Source organism: Aptenodytes forsteri, unplaced genomic scaffold, assembly GCF_000699145.1.
Source record: "Aptenodytes forsteri isolate BGI_AS27 unplaced genomic scaffold, ASM69914v1 Scaffold51, whole genome shotgun sequence".
NCBI lineage: Eukaryota > Metazoa > Chordata > Aves > Sphenisciformes > Spheniscidae > Aptenodytes > Aptenodytes forsteri.
In genome coordinates this window covers 4,257,759-4,276,400 of record NW_008795495.1, presented here as the reverse complement: position 1 = coordinate 4,276,400, position 18,642 = coordinate 4,257,759, and positions in this window count along the sequence as shown.

Here is an 18,642-nt window from a genome sequence, read left to right as displayed (position 1 = left end):
CTTGCCTTTCACAGTGGCTTCAGACCTCACCTGCAGCAAAGTCTGAAGTTACATGGACCACCTGCGTGTAAAACATCTCTTGGTCGTGTCCTCGTCATCGTGTAGTGTCCCTCCCCATATTTCCTGCTTCATTCATGTGCTGGTACATACTGCATTGCTTTCTCACCCAGCCCAGAGGAGTGGATCCCTCCAGCCTGTTTCCTGCAGAGGGAGCGGTTGCCCTGGGATTAGCCTGTGCTCCTCAGCATCTCCATCTCTCCTACAGAGGCGGAGAGGGGAGAGGCCTCATGCAACAGTTGCTAAAGGAAAAAAAAAGCAGCAGGTCCCTTCTTGCCTTTGCTCTCTTATTGATCACATCTGGTGTGATAGGGATGGGAGCACCAGTTCCTCACGTGTCAGGATCACTGGTCTGCGCTCCTACAAGATGTTTTTAGCCAGTTTTTCTAGAAGGGAAGCGGTTTGCATTTTCAAAAGTAACTAGTGATATTAGGATCCTTGTACTTTGCCTAGCATACTTAAAAGGGTTTTGGTCTGAAAGTAACGTACTCCCATTCTTGGACTGTAAAGCCTATTATTTAAGGTACCTCACACACTGAGTACCAAAAAAAGTGCAGAGGCATCCGGACTCTAGTCCTTTTCCAAAAGTCAGGCTAACAATTTCAATAATGAACATCAACTTCCTTGTGTTACCCCTACAGACGTGTGCCAGTTATTCTTTCCCTCTGCCCCATGTGAGAGAGAAAAGTGTCAGAGCTAAAAGGAAAAGAGTGAAAACACCAAAGAAATCAATCGCTAGATGTGTCATTTAAATGTCTCACCTGCTAAACCTCCTGAGGATTGCCCACTGACATTTGCTGATTGTATTTGGTCCCAGATGCTGGGAGATTTCCTGCACTTTGATTTCTTTGTAAGGCTGCTCTCTGCTTTGCTGGTGGCCCTGTTACATGCAGTTCATGCCAGAATTGCCTTATGAAGAATTAGAAAGCACAAAGCCTCCTGGGAAGTACATGATACATAAAGGCCATGGCAGCAGGGTGCTGTCATGTTTTCTTTAAAAATCAATGGCAAGATGCCCATTGACTTTGCTGGTGACAGGATTTCATAGCATGTACACAACGTCCAGCTTTGAGTGCTGCTGCGGTATCAATTTCATTCCTCATAAGTGAGAAAGATAATAGGACTTTTTAAAATCCTAAAACCAGCTTTGATACTTCAGTGCTATCTCATGTCCCTGCAAGAAAGCCTTGTATATTCTTGGGGGTTTTTTAATGGTTGTCGTTAAACGCTCATTCTCCTCAGCCTCACTCTGACGTAGCTTGCTGTAGCGTATCTTTTAATCTTAGCTGAAATGACTTCAGGTGGCTATGTTATGCAAAGCATCTCCAGGATAACAAAGCAGGCATCTCAATGTAGATACCTACAGAAATGTGTCTCCACTTGATGTTAGTGGAGATCTAGTCAATACAGCCAAGGGGATCAGAAGAGCAGTTCAGTGAGCAAACGTAGGGACACAATTCAATTGTCTCAGTCAGTCATCTCTCACATCTGCAAGGCCCGTGCAGATGCCTCAGATATCCAAGAGTATTTCAAATGGCATTAGATGCCTATGTTTTAACAACTGAATTGAGACCTAACTATCCAGTATCGGATAAAATGCATAACCATCCCTCTCAATCGGTCCCATTGACTGTATCAATTAGCTCTCCTTGGACTGTGCTGGGAGCATAGACACTTCACACACAGGTGGACATGTAGACATATACATTAATATGTGAACTCGGAGCTGAATCCCACCTTGGTACAGTGCTTGCATGCATCAAACCTCTCTGTTTGAAGGAGAGAGGATCCCAAATTCAGAATTGACTCCTTTCAGTCCAAAGTGAACATGTGTTTGCATTGATTGCTAGTGTTTATGACAGTCACCCACTCGTTACCTTAGTGAGGAAGGTGAAAAAAATAGTATTTACAGGCAGGGCATTAAAAAAAATCATGTATATTTTCCTTTTTTTCCTGCTTTTGGACCCTGTTGAGTTACGCTGGGTTGTGTGCCTACTTTGTTAACACACACGTTATATATATGTGACATATATGCAGATACTTTTAACAAAGGGTAAAGTCACCTCAGAATTTGGAACACTGTCTTGAACACCTATTTAAATAACTATTCACATCCATTATTAAACATCATTTCTATCCTCTCTGCCTGACATCAGCTGTGCTGTGACATTAGCCAGCTAGTCACCGATACTTTCCAGACACTCCTTCGCAGAGTATTTGAAAAGGATTTAATTTGCTTTTCATATTATCTCATCTGGCTTCAAGAGTGTTTAAGGTGAAGAATGTGGAAACAATGTTCCCGGCTTTGAACATGAACTTGGGTGAAAGGCAGGGAAAAAACCTGGAAAAAAAAACCCCAGGTGGGCAGCAAAGCATAAACAATGTGACAAGACTTCTCAAAACACTGCAAAGCTATTTCTGTGTCTGTTCAAAAACAACTGCTTCCATGAGCAGCAGAACGGTCCTGCCTCCGGCTGCCTATGGGTTTGTGGCCTCTGTCCCCAAAACCTCTTCAACACCGCAACTCCATCTCCCCACAACCCCTGTGATATCTCCCTGAAGAGCCCAGGATGGTTGAGAGCCACCCAGTTGATGTATGTCAGCCAAGACATGTAACAGCTGAGCCTGGATCCATCTCTGTTTGTCAAAAGCTTTTCAGTGTGGGCACTGGTTTGGGCCTTTTCCGTCCACTCAGCATTTTCACAGAAACCCCAGGATTGTAGTTATTTTGAGATTTCCACATCTCTGCCAGGTTAAGTGGATGTTAGCCAACAAAAGCCTGACCGACAGAGACAGTGCAATCACAGAAGCCTTTTGCTCATAGGAAAGCAGAAAAAACAGGTTTCAAAGGTATTTCCCGGCTCAACGGGAACAACACCTCCTATTTCGCTCATCCTGGAGGACATGCGAATTGAAAGTAGTGCACTTCTTCTCGTGAAAATATTTAGTTTGTACAAAATCTGCAGCAAAAATTATGTTCGATGGTTGTGTGAGCTGGCACAGGCAGGACGCAGGAACAACCACAAAACCATGGATGAAATGCAAAGAGTAAATTTATTTTCATTACCTTGCCAAGCGGGGGATCCCCGAAGCAGCACCCGGGCAAAGGCACACAAGCGGGGACGCAGGCACCGCAGAGCTCGGTCCATGCTAGACGACCACCGAACCTCCTGTTTTCGCCTGTATTTCAGGGATTCGCGCAGCCGTAATTTACCACTGTGCTTTGATCTTTCCCACAGCAGGGCAGGAATCTCAAGCATGTTCGATAGGGTGCCTCTAAGTCTATTACAGGCCTATGTTATCTAAACACAGATGTTCTACTTGTCCAACACACAAGGCCAAACAACAATTAGCATGATATATGTGTTTTTCGACACCCCAGCTGCAAGTCACTTGAGCGTGTTTACAATCCTCGCCAATCTTCTGTTATTTTCCCACAATTGTGCACTGATGTCACACAGGAAGAGTAAGAGCCATGTTAAAATAAATGGCCACAACATAAATGCTGAGTTTGCTGGTTTTTGTCTGCTAGACATTGCACAGAAAAAGGTAAACCTTCATATTTCATCCAGGAGTTTCTGAATTTTTCCATGGGGAAAGGCAAGGAGCATAGATCTACCATACCTGCTCATGGATTCAAAAAGAAAGAGAGTTACAAAATCAGAAAGTGAACGGTAAAAGACACAGAGAAGGAGAACTAGAGAGAAACCCTTGCTTTCCTGTTGAAAGTAGGCAGATAAAATTCAAAGTGGAGTCAGAGTCAGTTAGGAGAAGAAGTCAGTGTTAACAACCAGTATTTCTTTACTGCTTTGCTATTTATTAGCAAAGAAGAAGAGAAAAGGCAGTTTCCCTGAACACAACAGGAGTCAGACAGTAATAAGCAACAGCCTGGCTCATCAGAAAGCAATTCCCAATCATGGGAAAGTTTGTTTTCTCAGCAGTTGTTCCTTTATAAAGAAGAATAGTGCCATGTCCCCTAAAAAATTGCAAGACCCAGCAACCACCATGAATATTCAGTGGCTCTGTGGTCATAGCACTTGTGTTGGATGAAGAAAACTCAGGGTTTGGTAGTACTCTGTGGGTTCCCTCATACTGCACTTTTGAGTCTACTAACAACTAACACTTCTGGGATCTGCCTCTGCATTTTTGCCCATCGATGTAGACCTAAAATGTTCCTGTCTGAAGTTTCACTGAAAGCCCTTTGGAAATTTGCCTTAAATAATTAGTACTTTTTTATTTAAATTTTTTTCTTTGTTTCAGATTTTTAAAAATGTGGCCTTTCTCTACTTACAGCTCCAGCCCTCTTTATTCACCCAGAGGAACTCTCTTTAGGCTTTTCTGGGGACTACATCCCTGGTCTTGGGTCTAGCTTTATGCTGTCTCTCCTATTTTCGGACACATGCATACCTTTGCTCAATAATGCCAAACAGGACCTTTGTGTGTCACACTCCTTAACACCTAGACAGAAGAGGTGGCAGCAAGGAGAGGCTGACCAAATGGGGTGGAAATGGAGGAAGAAGCAGGGTGAGGTAGATGCTATTCACCATGTGAGTTAGAGATCCCTAAGCAAACGCCATGAGCAGCCCGATTTTTTACATAGAATTGCACACGTTTTCAGCACAAGCAGTGATTTTGACCCATGTAAAAGCTCCTTTGGGTTTTTTTTTCCTTTTCCTTTCTTTTTTTCCTGGGGCAGGAAAAGAGGGAAACCCTTGTCATAGTTTTTAATACCTTAAATGAAAGTTTCACCATCTCTTTATCTGCACTCCTTATATGAACATGTCATGCAGTGATTTGCTTGTGTCAGGTTTGAGGTAAAGCTAAAACAAGGCTTTTCCAAAACAAAATAAACAACAAAGAATTTTTGCAATTACAAACACATTTTCCCTTCTCTTTCCCTCAGACAATACATTCTCCATTGCAGCTATCCTGTGATGTATTTTCACACCTAAAAAAAATTATTTGTTGGGATGATGATTATTTTGCTATTTGTGAGATCCACGAAGGTCTTTCTGACAATGACGTTTAAATAAAACCTTTAAATAGAGAAGAGAAACAAATGAATTGCATACCCTGGAACTACACTGCACAACAACCCACAAAACCATTTCAAGGAAGCGATCAGCCAACATGTGGTGAGCTTTACTTACTAATGAGGTAATGGCTTTGCGAGCAGAGAATTTACTTTCAAGAGTAAGCAGTCAACTGTTTGGGAGCATATCAGCCATGAGAGGATATGCTTCCTTCGTTATTATTGTAACTCATCTTTATATGAAGAGAACCAGGCAGCATTAAGTGGATATGACAGAGGTTAGCTGAATTAAATGGCTGTGTGCTTGCAGAGCTTTCCTTTTTCCCAGTTTACCATGTTTTTCAAGGGGATGTTGGCAGTGCCGATTGTATCCAGGAATGTCTGGATTTGCACAGCAAAGAGGCATCTGGGCCTGTGCTGCAGGCAGATAAACACTGGGAAAATGCAGTTGTGTTTAGTGAATAGATTAGTCGAGTAAAGACAGATGGCAACGAATGGACTAACAGCGTTTTTTTTCTTTTTCGGTAATGAAGCAATTATAGATTTCTCCATTCCGGTCCCTCTGAGAGGTTTCCTCCTACACCCATGAAGACATCATGACTTCTCTTTTCTAAGTCTCCATTCAGCATGATGTGCATGACTCTGTGCACGACAGCTGCACGCCACTGATGTCTTATTCCTGGAGTGTCTTCAGCAACAGACTTTCCAAACAGCTGGCAGAAGATTTCCACCAGCAGAGAGGCCAAGCTGGAGATTTAGACTAGAGACACTTTATAGTTTCTTTCATTACTCACTAAATATTTTACCAAAGTCAGGCATTTCTCCTCGAGAAAGACTGTCAAGTGGGTTTAACCTCTACTACTCTATGGAGAACAGCACTGAGCCATTTAAGCAATGAGTATTTTGAGAAAGACACTTTACATAGCTCACGGACATCGGTGAGCTATTCCCATTAACAGGGGGAGTCCATACCTAAGCACGGTTGTCATCTTTTCCTATATACAGCTGCAAGATAAAAGAAAGCCTGGTAACATCTGAGGTAACAACCATACATTATCTGCACAGTGGTTACACATTGTAAAGAAGTCAGCTGTTCCTTCCACAGGTCCAACCCCTCCGCAAGACTTAGTGAGATGCTATGTGATAAATTTGGGCAGCACAGGTGTTTACTTTGCTTGAAAGTCAACCAGCCAAATAAACAAAAGCATCCCATTGCCCCATAGAGTTGTTTTTATTATGGCTGTCTTCTCTACCTTGATGGAGATTCCCAGTACCATGTGCTAGGCAGTGCCAAGAAAAAGACTAGCAAGGGAGAGCCTTTACAACACAATGGTTTTAAATAGCCAAGAATTGTCATCACTTTATTTTAAAAAAAAAAGGAAAAATAGCTATCTCAATCAACAGAAAAGCAATGTTTAAAGGAAAGCAACAACTCTGCAACAGTACCTCAAGGGAGATCCAAAGAATGGAGAGGAGTCCCTGGGCCACGGTGAAAATCACTGCACCCTTGCGGTGAGAAATGTGCAAAAATTCTCTCCGCTGAAGTACCACGATCCACTGAGACAGTCATAGCAATACAAAAATACATTTGAATAGAGACTAACATCCTGATGATTTTAGACATAATGAAAAACAATACTGCCTTAGGGAGTCTACAAGAGAAACAGAAAGACTCTGGCTCAGCATTATCACTCAGCCTGATTCACAGGGTGCAAAACTGAAAGGTTTTAACAGGAACAACTAAGAGCACTTGTTAAATATTGCAAGCACTGCAACTTTACTCTGACTAATTTCTAAAACATTTTATACATGGGTGAATACTATCATATTCTATATTTATCATATTACAAACAGAGCCAATACAATCTTGCATATTATTCCACTGTTCTGATTTATAATTTCAAATCTGCATCTTGAGTGAAAGTAAAGTCCAGCACATGGGGCCATTACAATCCAGTCGTGGGATTCTCCTGCTTTTCTACAATGAGATGGTCCAGCCCTGACCTACAAACCTGAATCTCTAGATGCTAAAATAATTTCATGAACATGTGTCAGGGGAAACTACCCCCACTGCCTGGTACCAGAAAGTAATCTTCAACCGCCAAATTATTTTGAATGTATTTGGCCTTTTTTTGCAGACTGTGTGCTCCTCGGAAATACAGTATTTAAATCATGCCACACTTAGTTAATTCATATCACCGTGAAAATATATATACCAGTTAATGACTAAAACCACACTGAGCTGTAAGAATTTTACTGCAAATATCTCAGCAGAGGTACTATGCAGTGTGGAGAGGATGGAGAGGGAAGAGTGGGTCAACTGCTTCAGAAGAGATGCAAGGGATCCCAGTGAACGTCACATGCATCAAATAATAGGGAAGATAAAAAATGAAACATAGGGATTCATACTTAAAATAACCTGCAGAAGCAGATTAGAAGGATTAAAATAATAATAATAATAGCATTTATATACATTCTTAATGAATTAAGGGCCTCTCTCTACCAAGTCCATTTGCAAAATTAGCCACAAAGCTCATGGGTGACCTAACATGCTACTCATAAGATAGCATGAAATACAGCAGCATTTACCGCATTAAGACACAGTAAACTACTTAACATATAATTTAGGACACAGCAAATTTAAAGGTATTTCTTGAAGGAAATTTTGCAGAATAGGTTGCCATGGTAACTAATAAAAATCACTGTCTATTGTTAAACTTAGTACTTACCAACTTATTAAAAATAAAAGGAAAAACCATTTTAGGTAGCCAACGTACTCTGTGATTAACAGCTGGAAAATTAAAATGCATAGGAAAATCGCTAATTGTTGTTTCGATTCATAGCTCACTTCATGTTTGGAAATAAGTAACAAGAGTAAAAGTTAAAAAAAAAAGATAAGCTATTGTAGAGAGAAAATTTCACTTTTTCCAGGCTTTTTTCTAACTTTCAAAGAAATGGACTGATTGGATTGGCAAAACCCCAGTCATCCTGCCTGGGAAGGGCTCTGTCCCAGTCCCAAGAGTGACAATCCAGCCAATCCTGTGAGTGATCAAAGCACGCAGGCCTGGGACCTGCAAAATATACAAATGCCATTAGAAGGACCAACACACCCTACTCATGCCAGTAGTTGTAGCCAAACTACCATGCCTCAGAAATCATCAAGAGAGGGAAGAAATGAATTCTGGTCCTACCAAAGAGCTACTCCCCACCCCTTCACCCCCCCCAAAATCATATTAAGACAAAATAAATGTTCAAATCAACATTCCTTTCACCCCCCTGCAAGATGTCAGCGTATCAGACACAAAGGGATTTGGGCCACACGATTATTTTTTTTCTATGCCCAGGAACTGCTCTATTTTCTGCCATACACACTCCTCCACCTATCTCTGAAAGTCTATGTTGTCTCTACTGCCATGTTTGGAAGACTAGCTCAGACCTCATTCTTCAAATGGTCAGAAATCTTGTTCTAATCGTCAATCTAAATTTATGACCGGTGTACAACACTTTGATCTCGTGCCAGTGCTTCCTCTTAACTTGGAAAGGTTTTGTCTTTTTTACCACCTTCCCTCTCCTGAATGCATTTATACATGAATCATCATATTCTCTTTCAACCCTTTGCTAGGCCAAACAAATCTAGAAGCAATGGGACAAGGTCATGCACAAAGCATTTTGAATGATTAAAAAAAAATAATGTGAGAGTCAGACAGCCTCACATGGCATCTACATGTATTAGAACAACCATGTAAGATCTATAACAAGTTGCATTTTGAATATAATTTAGAAGACTTAGTCTGCTCCTCTTCCATTTATTAGGATTCTAAGTGTATGCAAAGGAAATACAATTGATGATTATCTGAATTCAATCTAAAAGCAAAACAAAACTCAATCTTAACAAATTAGACTGGTAGCAAATAAAATAGAAACTGGTATGTTCACCTAATTGAATATTATACTGAGCTATGAAAGCAGTTCATTAACTCCAATAAAGTTTCTCAGCATAAAAAAGCAATTAAGTATAATGTCATTTTAAAGAAAAATCTTTAAACTCATTCACTAAATATATTTAAATGGCATTTATGGAAAAGAACATGACCTTTTATTAAATGGTCTTAATGCATTTAACCTGAGCAGATGAGATTCATGCTGGCTGACAAGATTTTTGAGGGTAAAGAAGAGGTGAAAAGAAGGTAATTACATTATGTCAAAAAACGTATAGCAGTTTGTCTTAATGGATGTAGTCTTGTAAAATTATTTTAATATTAAATATTTCCATAAGTGGCCAGTACACTCTGTGAGCCTCTTTGGGCCTGGATTTCTGGTCCATGGCTTCTGAGTTTAGGAACAGACCAGAGCACGCAGGGACAACAGAGAACTCAAAGTTTGGATGCACTTTGCAAGAAAATGTCCATGTACCCTGGCCAGTTCTTAGCCAAACTAGAAAGACTGAATCCATTTTAGTTCTCAAACATAATAACAGCTGAAGCCAACTCAGAGCAGAACAAAGATTTCAGCTTTTTAGGACTCTCTCCTTTTTTCTTCTCCACTTCCTCCATTTTAATTAAAAATTAATTAAAAGGCATATCTAACTCTTTAATCATTGTATGGGTCTGCAAAGCCAGAGGCATTGCCTCAAATGTCATAAGGGAAGCAAGGTCAAACCTACAAAGAGCTTGGATATGAAACCTCAGAGAAAATCCACCATCTAGGCAAGAAAGTATCAATTACAGATAGTCTAAAGCCAACATTGTTTTCATGAAACATAGAAAAACTGCTCAGTATTTTTCAGATAAGAGATCTCCAAAATTCAGCTCTTTCATTGCTCTACTGCCAGGGGAGCAGCTACTCTTGTCGCTGAGTCAGTCTCAACTAAATTCTTCAAAGAAAGGGCTGTAGAAATGGTGTCTTTGATTGAAATACAAAAAGAGGGGTTTATCACAGCCTAAAAAATAAGAAATTAAACCTATGATACCCTCTGTTGATGTAAATAGTTTTGCACCCAGTTGTCCACCATGTTATGCAAGCCATATTTCCATCACATAATACTCCAGTAGAGTGAGGTTATCACCAAACTGGTTATAACCTCTTAGAAAGAGGAATTAAATGCATCTGTCAGAAAATGCCAAAAAATCGTTTTGCATCGTGTCATTATCCTTTAAGTTCTAATTTGTTTCTTTAACCGTCAAAGGCACAGCTCAAGGTATGATAAGGGAAATAGTTTTTAATGACTGCAACCAGTGAAGTTGAAAGCTGCCTTTCTTTATTCCGGGTCCAGCCCTTTCCTGCTGTGATCTGCCTTCATTCAAATTCCTGCAGTCAGCATATACCATCACTGATCACAGCATAAACCAACACACTCATCACAGTACCACCTAAAAACAGGAGGCAGCCCTTCATACGGTTCCCCGTATTTTTGCTCTTCTCGGGGATGGGATACAAGTGATGAATAGCTCCCCTGCTAAACAGTTCATGGTTGTACTTCCTTTACTCTAAATTTATGCTGTTCCTCCAGTACCTGACTTAGACAGTCAAAAGGTCAAAACGTACTGCTCCCTGGGAGTCGCTGACAGCAGAGGTGGCTTCTGCTGAAAATACGCAACTTCCATTGCATGGTGGCAGATATACAGCTGATGGAAGTTGGGAAACTCCAAAAATGCTTCGCATTTAAAGGAGGTGATTTATGAAACTTACAACTTGTCTGAGTTCCCCTCAGCATACCGAATGCGGAAAAGGAACCTGATCCCTGGGTGAATCTGTAAAGTGCTGCTGAAGCAGGGCTGAAGGAAAGAAATAATAACTTAAGTATCAAGTCACGCATGGGCTAGCTGCCAAAGAGACATCACTCCTGCCAGCAACATGACTGTCAGTAGATAACCGCTGAGCCACCCTGAAGGTGCAGTAGGGAAGTGAGGAGACTGCCACATTTCGCTCTGCAGCGTGGCTGCGAGAATCCCAAGGCTTGCTGCTTGGCAAGCAAAATGCTACAGTTAATTACTGACATTACAAGGAGAGGCTGATAGAGTCTGAACGTCAGGTTTCTTCCTGTTTCAGCTGTCAGGAATGCAAAAATCTGACTTTAGTGCTGGAACACGAGCATGGCGAAGATAAAACCAGCAGCCACGGTATGGGAGTGCGTCCAACGCTCTTGGCCAGAACCACCAGTGAAGAAAATGCACAGGAAAGTGCTGTTCTGCTCAGAAGAGCAACTAGGTAAACACATCAAATTCTGCCCAATGCAACCCGCAGGGCAAATCTCTACTGGCAGAAAGAAGAAAGTCCATACTCCAGCACCGGAGGAAGCAGGACAGCAGAACCTGCCCGGCATTTATCTGTCCTGGCTGTTACCTACCCAGTCTTGTATTGAAAAGCTGGTAGATGAAAGCCATTTCTATCCATTATGGATTGTAAGTGTTGAGTCAGGTCTCAGAGGTTCAGACTTTAATATCTGGGCAGAGGAAAGAAAGAAACACTACTCCTTCTAATCTGACCCAATGCATTAGAGAGGAACTTGTCTGGCAAGAGATTTGACTCTCAAAACCTTCTACCACTGCTGGAGATGATATATTGCAGTGCAATTTCCCATCCCCACAGTGAATGTCCTCATCACAGAGAAACAGCGTGCCAAAGAGGAAAAAGTTTAGAACTTGGCCGAACTTAGATCTAAGATTAAACACAAACATTCATCATCCTTCTAAGCATTCTCCTCACGGGTTGGTTAGTTGAATACTGAAGCTTACTAACAGCTGACGGGTGCTACAAATACGTCTGGAAAATTTAAAACTTAAGTCCTCATGTGGAAAATAGCAATCAGTACAGCTACACAGATCCATGTTACAAACATCTAACTAGAAAAGTTAGAAAATACTGCCCACAGACTCCTTTTAAAAGTAGTGGGGAATCACAAACCCATCACTCGAGTCCAGGACCAGCAGATTATCCGAGATTCATTTTATAATTTAAGAAAGAATTCAACCTTGGCATTTCTTTTGGTGAAGCAATCATCTATCAAGGACTCTTCACACTCTATTAGCTGAAGAAATGCCAACAGAAGTTAATTTTTTATTGAACTATCTATCTGGTTTGCTGTCATTTTTTTCTTGCTTTAAGGAGGAAAAAAGGTCACCTGGTTTATAAAAATTACCATTTAATTAGACAGCTTGAAATCAGAGGCTTCAAGAACATCACAAAGGAGATTTCTAGTCTAACAAAATAGGTGAGCACTCAACATTTTCACAGAATCACAGCATATTGTTTTCATCATTCTCTTAAATCTCCAGCTACTCTCTCAAGCTTCCAAAAAAACCCTGGTGATACCTGTATGCCTGTACAAGACCACTACAGCACCTACACAAAAACTTAAAGTAGAGATAAGAATTACAAGGTAGTTGTAATTTCATCTGCACCATGCATACATCCCCAGCTGAGGCAAACCAGTGCAGTTCTGCTCACATCAATAGAGCTAATTTTTCTAACACTGTCCAGCAACATAGCCTTCAGTATTTAGCTCAGTCAAAGTTATCACTTCACAGCCTCACTAATGGGCCTTGCTGATCCGAGTCATATTCCTGTTCTGACTGGCCAGTAATGAAGTAAATCTCCAGTGGTGCAGGCTCTCCTTTCACGCAAGCCACAGGAGTTTATTGAACAGCAGAACATACCCGTGGGTTGCATGGGGAAATCTTTTTCTCAGGCTAGAGAATGGCAGTGCTGTTGCAAAGAACCCATTCCGTCATGGGAGGCAAGAGACGAGCAGATGACCCCCAGGCTTGCTTCCCTTGAACGCTCTGCTTAAAACCAATCAGGCTCTGTGGGAACCAGAGTTGCAGTTGATCTATGTGCATGAGAGAAGCATTATAAATGCATCTGTTTTGCTGCCTCAGCATGAAGCCTGATCAGAAGATAAAGGTATTTGCTGAACAGTATAACCATTGTTGTTATCATGGAAAAAAACAGTGAAGCAGGACTGATGAGAGAAAAAAAAATACTACTTTGACTATGAAAATCAGTAAGTGCAAATATCTGCTGCTTGGGGGACTGACCCAGGAACATTTTTGCCCTTGTCTATTGGTAATTTTATGGACATACTTCCAAGGTCATAGCCTTGAGACACTGAAGGGAAGAATTCAAATGCTCTCTAGTGCTAGGTGGAGGGATGCTTTGGTTTTACAAGCTTAATGAAGTTAGCACCTTCAGTTAGTATTTTATACACAATTCAGTCTTATCAACAATTCATGATCTGACACGGAGATTAGGATTAAAAGAGTACATAAACAGCATTTCTGAATAGGCAGGTTTCTTGGCTTCGAGTCCAAGATGTTACAGAGAAATAAGGTTTAAGAGAACATAAGTGCATATGATACCAAGAACATGGTATGTGATAACACTGTATATCTTCAAAGTGCTATAGGTAATAATCAAAGAAAGCATTAGCATAATAAGGGTAAATGGATTGTGTAGCCTGTATATACCCTCTTGTTTAGCATTTACTCATCTTTCCAGTATCAAAGTGGCGTTCATCTGCTCACTTTTTGACTTCCATTTACACTACATTACAGGAAGAAGCAGATGAAATGAAAAAGATTAGGTGATGGTGAAACTAAGGTGGCTGGGGTAACACAGAATGTTCTGGACAAGCTAAATACCTTTGTACATTGACAGGGATGACCTTCAGTCCAGAATTGCCTTTCTTTTATTGCTGAGTTGACACAGCACTGAGGGAGAGGGAACACAAAATCCCGAGGTTTGCAGGTGTTAGACCTGCTATGAACTATCATGGGCAACAGAAAACTCCAAGGAATACTGAGTCCACTGGTCAAAAGCAGAAAACATCCAATTATCCCAATAGCAAAGGGCAAAGAAGTGATTTGTCACATTTTTACTTGCTGAGGTCCAAAACTACTTGTAAGCATTCAAGTTGTTGATAGAAATGTATGCTCATTTGTAACATGAATTTTGAATAAAGTATTCTGACTAGCATGGCTCGCGACTGCCACCCTGCAGCGCGCTGTGCTGGATGGCCATGGTTTATTAACAGACGGTAGCTGTGCCTAGCTGAAGGCTGCTTGTTTGCTGACTTGCTCCATTGCAATCAATGGGGCTTTTCCTAAACCATTTTGGCATTCTCCTCTGATCTGTGCAGACAGAACACTGGTACAACCACCAGCATTAGTAATGAGGTACAGCACGTCTCATAAATGCAGTAGGTTACCTCAGAAGGAATGAAGGCTACTTAAAATGAAGTATCACATGCAAGTAAAACTAATGTTTCTCTGCAGGACTCTTGTTTACATGGGCATCAAAAGACAGTAATTGTTATCTTTGCAGAGCTAGAGTCTGATGAAAGGCTGCAAGTTGGACCCTTCCTATCAATACCTGCCAAACATAGCAGGAACTAATTGTATTTTTGCAGCTGACACTTCATGCTGAGAAATAAAAATGGGATGTGATCTTGTCCCCTTGTCAACCCAAACATGTCAGCATGGGAATCTCTTACAGGTGCTTCCCTAAGACAGGAAAATTAGCAGAACCACACAGGAATTCAGGCATGGTCATTCCCCACAAAGGCAATTCAATGCCTTACTAATTATGTCAGAAGATTTATGCAGCAAAATTCCCTTCTGGACATAAGCTCTTATTTCAAATCTATGCATTACGCAAAGAAATTCTTATAGAGCTTCAGATTTTTTTAATGCTCTCAAAGATTATTTCCCCTCTGTGTTAGATATTCTCCTGGGAGAGTTTTGGGTTGCAATTTGCTGGGTGAGGGCCAGTCTATCCACAATATCCTCCCATGGAGGTAATGTTGCATTTTCTGACTGATGTGAGCAATAAGGCTTTATGTACTGGTATAAGAGATAAAACTGAAAAAAATGGGGATTGTATCAGTCACAGGTACAATCTAGGAGAGAAAAAGAAAAAAAGAGTGAATCCAGCGCTAAGAACCTAAATCAAGTTGAAAGAATGAAAATAAAATCATCATAAGCTAGAAAGCTCATTAAAATAAAATAGCTAAAAATAAAATTAACATTTTCAAGAGTGCTAATTAACCACTGGAACAATTTATGTTGACATGTGGTAGATTTTCCATCATTTGCATTCTTCAGATCTACATAGGGCTTCTTGCCAATAAAGAACACTTGTTCACACAGAAGTTGTGTGGTCAATACAGGAATTACTGGGTAAGAGGTTCTGATCTTTGTAGAGATATAGTCAAATCAAATGATTGCAGTAGCCTGATCTGACCCTGAAATCTGTGAATTTCCATCCCAGAAGGGCCATACGCAATTGATGCGCCAATAAATGGCACATCTGGTTGACTGCCTGGGGGCAAAAGAAAATTCCAGCGCAGGGAATCAGAAACACTTGCTCTGGCACAGCTACTTGCAAAAGGCCATTTCAGATGGCGTGCTGTGCTGACCGCAAGCCGGCTCTCACTGGGTTGTGTTTATGAACTGCCCATTCAACGGCCCTAGCTTTGTCTTTCTTCTATTACAATTAATAAAGAGAATCTGTGGGTACACATACCCTTGTACATACCTTTTTTTTTTTTAAAGTGCTTTGGTTCTTTGCACAATTTTGACTGTTAAGGCAAACCCATAGAAGCCAATAATTCCCATTGCATGATGCATCTCTTTTGAGTGTTTGTTGCCTACAGCAGCTACTTAATTGGCAAGTTTGTTTCCAGTAGGTTGAACCAATTAAAAAAATTCTTCAGCTTTAATAAACTGATACCCTACTGCTCACCCTAGAATATTCCTTTTGTGAGCAAGTGCTCTACATCATCCTCCCGTGTTGTTTTATGTCGGTGCCCCTAGCTCCCAAGAAGCACGGAGCTAAAATGAAAATGCTGAAAGGCTTCCAGCATGAAGCTGCTCTTTCATGTAATTACGCCTGCTGCTAATAGCCTTCCATTACAGCCCCGGCACACGTTTTGCTAATCCATTACAAATGATTGTTTGGAATTTAAAACACCTCTGCAAGTGCACTGGTTTTCACGTTGAGCTCAAATTGTCAGATTTCAAACCCTTTTACCCTCTGTAAGTGACAAGGTGGGCCATGTTACAACAGCTATTACCTAAGGGAAATGTTGAACTTATCACTTGGACCCTCCTTGGGGTTCACCTGTGAGGTGCTTTCCTGAAAATAATGAGACCGGCTCTGCCCATTTCTGGTATCAGCGTGAGCTCCGAATTCAGACACTGCGCTCTAACAAAGGGCTTGCTGCATAAATCTCGCCACTAACCAGCATTGCCTGCGGTGCTGCAGCTTGCGTGAAGAGATGAATGCATAGGTAATTGAGCTTGACATTTCTGACAAATCTTCTATAAAAAATTCGTAAAGAAATCTCAGCAAAACTAAGAGCATATGCAATACCTTGACTTTCACTCTGAGATGCTTGATTTGTTCTTATCTATTAGAAAAATCCCACAGTAAGTTCACACTGAAATTTACAGAAAATATTTTCTATTTTTGAAGTGCCATTTTATTTAAACATTACCCTCTACCAGAGCTGCTATCTGTAGACCACTCAGTTCCAAAGCCATATTCAAATGTACGTTGCAATTAATTAGCTGGTAGCCCATAAGCCTAAATATAGGGTAGATGAAGGATTTAGCTGAATCAGAGTTTCTCAGATATTTTCGGAAGAATTCAGTCAGCATTAAGATAGGTAAACATAGGGATGTAAAAATGCAGGTGTCTATGTGTGAGCTAGGTTTAACGTGCCTGTTAAAGTCAGTGAAGCTTAGACAGCCAAGCACCTCACCCGACAGTAGACACCTATTAACTGAAATCACACCTTTGCTCCACTGTCTGTAGGGAGTTGAGCTTGACTCAGATGCTTGCTCCTAAATCTCTGCTGCCCTTTCAGATGCTCTAAAGCGTCCCACGAGACCTCCACTGGCAGCTGCATGAGTATCTCCCAGACTTGCACCATATCCCCCCTCCAGCCCTGGGCAGATGTCCTAGACACTCGATAACATCCCAAGCAGCACCAGACATCCAAGAGTAAAGAACGGAGCTGAGCCTTAAATCCACCCAGCTTTTAATAGCAGTGCAGAGGCCTAGCTCACCTTTAGACACCTGCATTTGAGAGTTTTAACCTTAAACAGAGTGTCTGAAGCTGATGGAGGGAGAGCAATTGGTTCTTCTTCCTTGAACAGCATCTTAAAAAAAAAAAAAATCAATCCAGCAAAATACACCAAAAGCCTCCGCTAGAAATCATCTAGTTTATTTTTATTCCTGGGAGGTGTTCTTTTTACTTCTCTCCCCACTCAGTATTGGTTTAAGTAGCAGTTAATTAATCAACCAGCAGGCAAAAATCAAACGAGACTGCTAAGATTCAGTTGCACATCGCACCTCCACGATGCCAGGTGGGGAGAGAGGCCCAAGATTAAGAGAAAGTTCTCTCTACAACTCTCATTACATTGCAACTTTAGTATCATTTAGCAAACGTGATCCTTTTTATATAAGATTACAACCACAGAAAGGGCTTTTTATTGTGTGAGTTGCACTTACACACTGCCATCTTGTGTTGCTAGCGGATAATTGGTTTTGCTGAACTTCAGAGCCCAACACGCTCCAAATACTTTAGCAAGGATCAAAACACACAGAACAACATTCGTAAGGTGGGTTTCTCTGCCTGGTCCCCTCCAGGGGAAAGAGCAGAGGAAGGAGTTTTCGTTGCTCAGATTTGCCAACTCGAATTAGCAAATGCAGGTTTGAAAGAGCCTTGTTAAACCAGGCCTTTAACAAGGGTGAGAAACTCAGCTTCAACTCTGCAAGAGTTCCAACTTCAGCTCTTTGAGCCCCACTAAACCTGAAGTTCCACTCGCTGTTTGCTCACAGGCAAGCAATTTGGTACAAGCTGATGAAATAACCCAGTTTTTCGCAGACACGTTGTGGGAAAATGAAATTGGAGCCCGCATGGAAGTACCTGACACCATTTAGGAAAAGCCAGCCTGGCTCAGAGCATATCACTCCAGGCTGCGGGACAGTCAGGCAGCTCTAGCAGCATTGCAGACTGCAGGTTGCCGAGTTTCCTTCTCTCCCTCCATTCTTCACACCCAGGCAATTTCCGTGCCCAAATGATTCCCAGGGACAGGGCAACACGACTGGGCTCAAGATGCAAAAGATGGCATGGCCATCCCTGACTTTTCCCACAGCTTTGCTGCATAACACAATGCTGGGAGAGGGGGAATCATGGATAGGCTAGGATAAATTCATTGATGCCTTGGAGGTTGAGAAAATTTGTCTCTCTTCACACCCAGGCAATTTCCGTGCCCAAATGATTCCCAGGGACAGGGCAACACGACTGGGCTCAAGATGCAAAAGATGGCATGGCCATCCCTGACTTTTCCCACAGCTTTGCTGCATAACACAATGCTGGGAGAGGGGGAATCATGGATAGGCTAGGATAAATTCATTGATGCCTTGGAGGTTGAGAAAATTTGTCTCTCAGTGTATTTCAGGGCTGGTGATGGGGATTGTGAGGATCCAGAATTTATTCGGGGGGGGGGGGGGGGGCGTTGTTTACTGTTTGTTGTCGCCTCCCATAA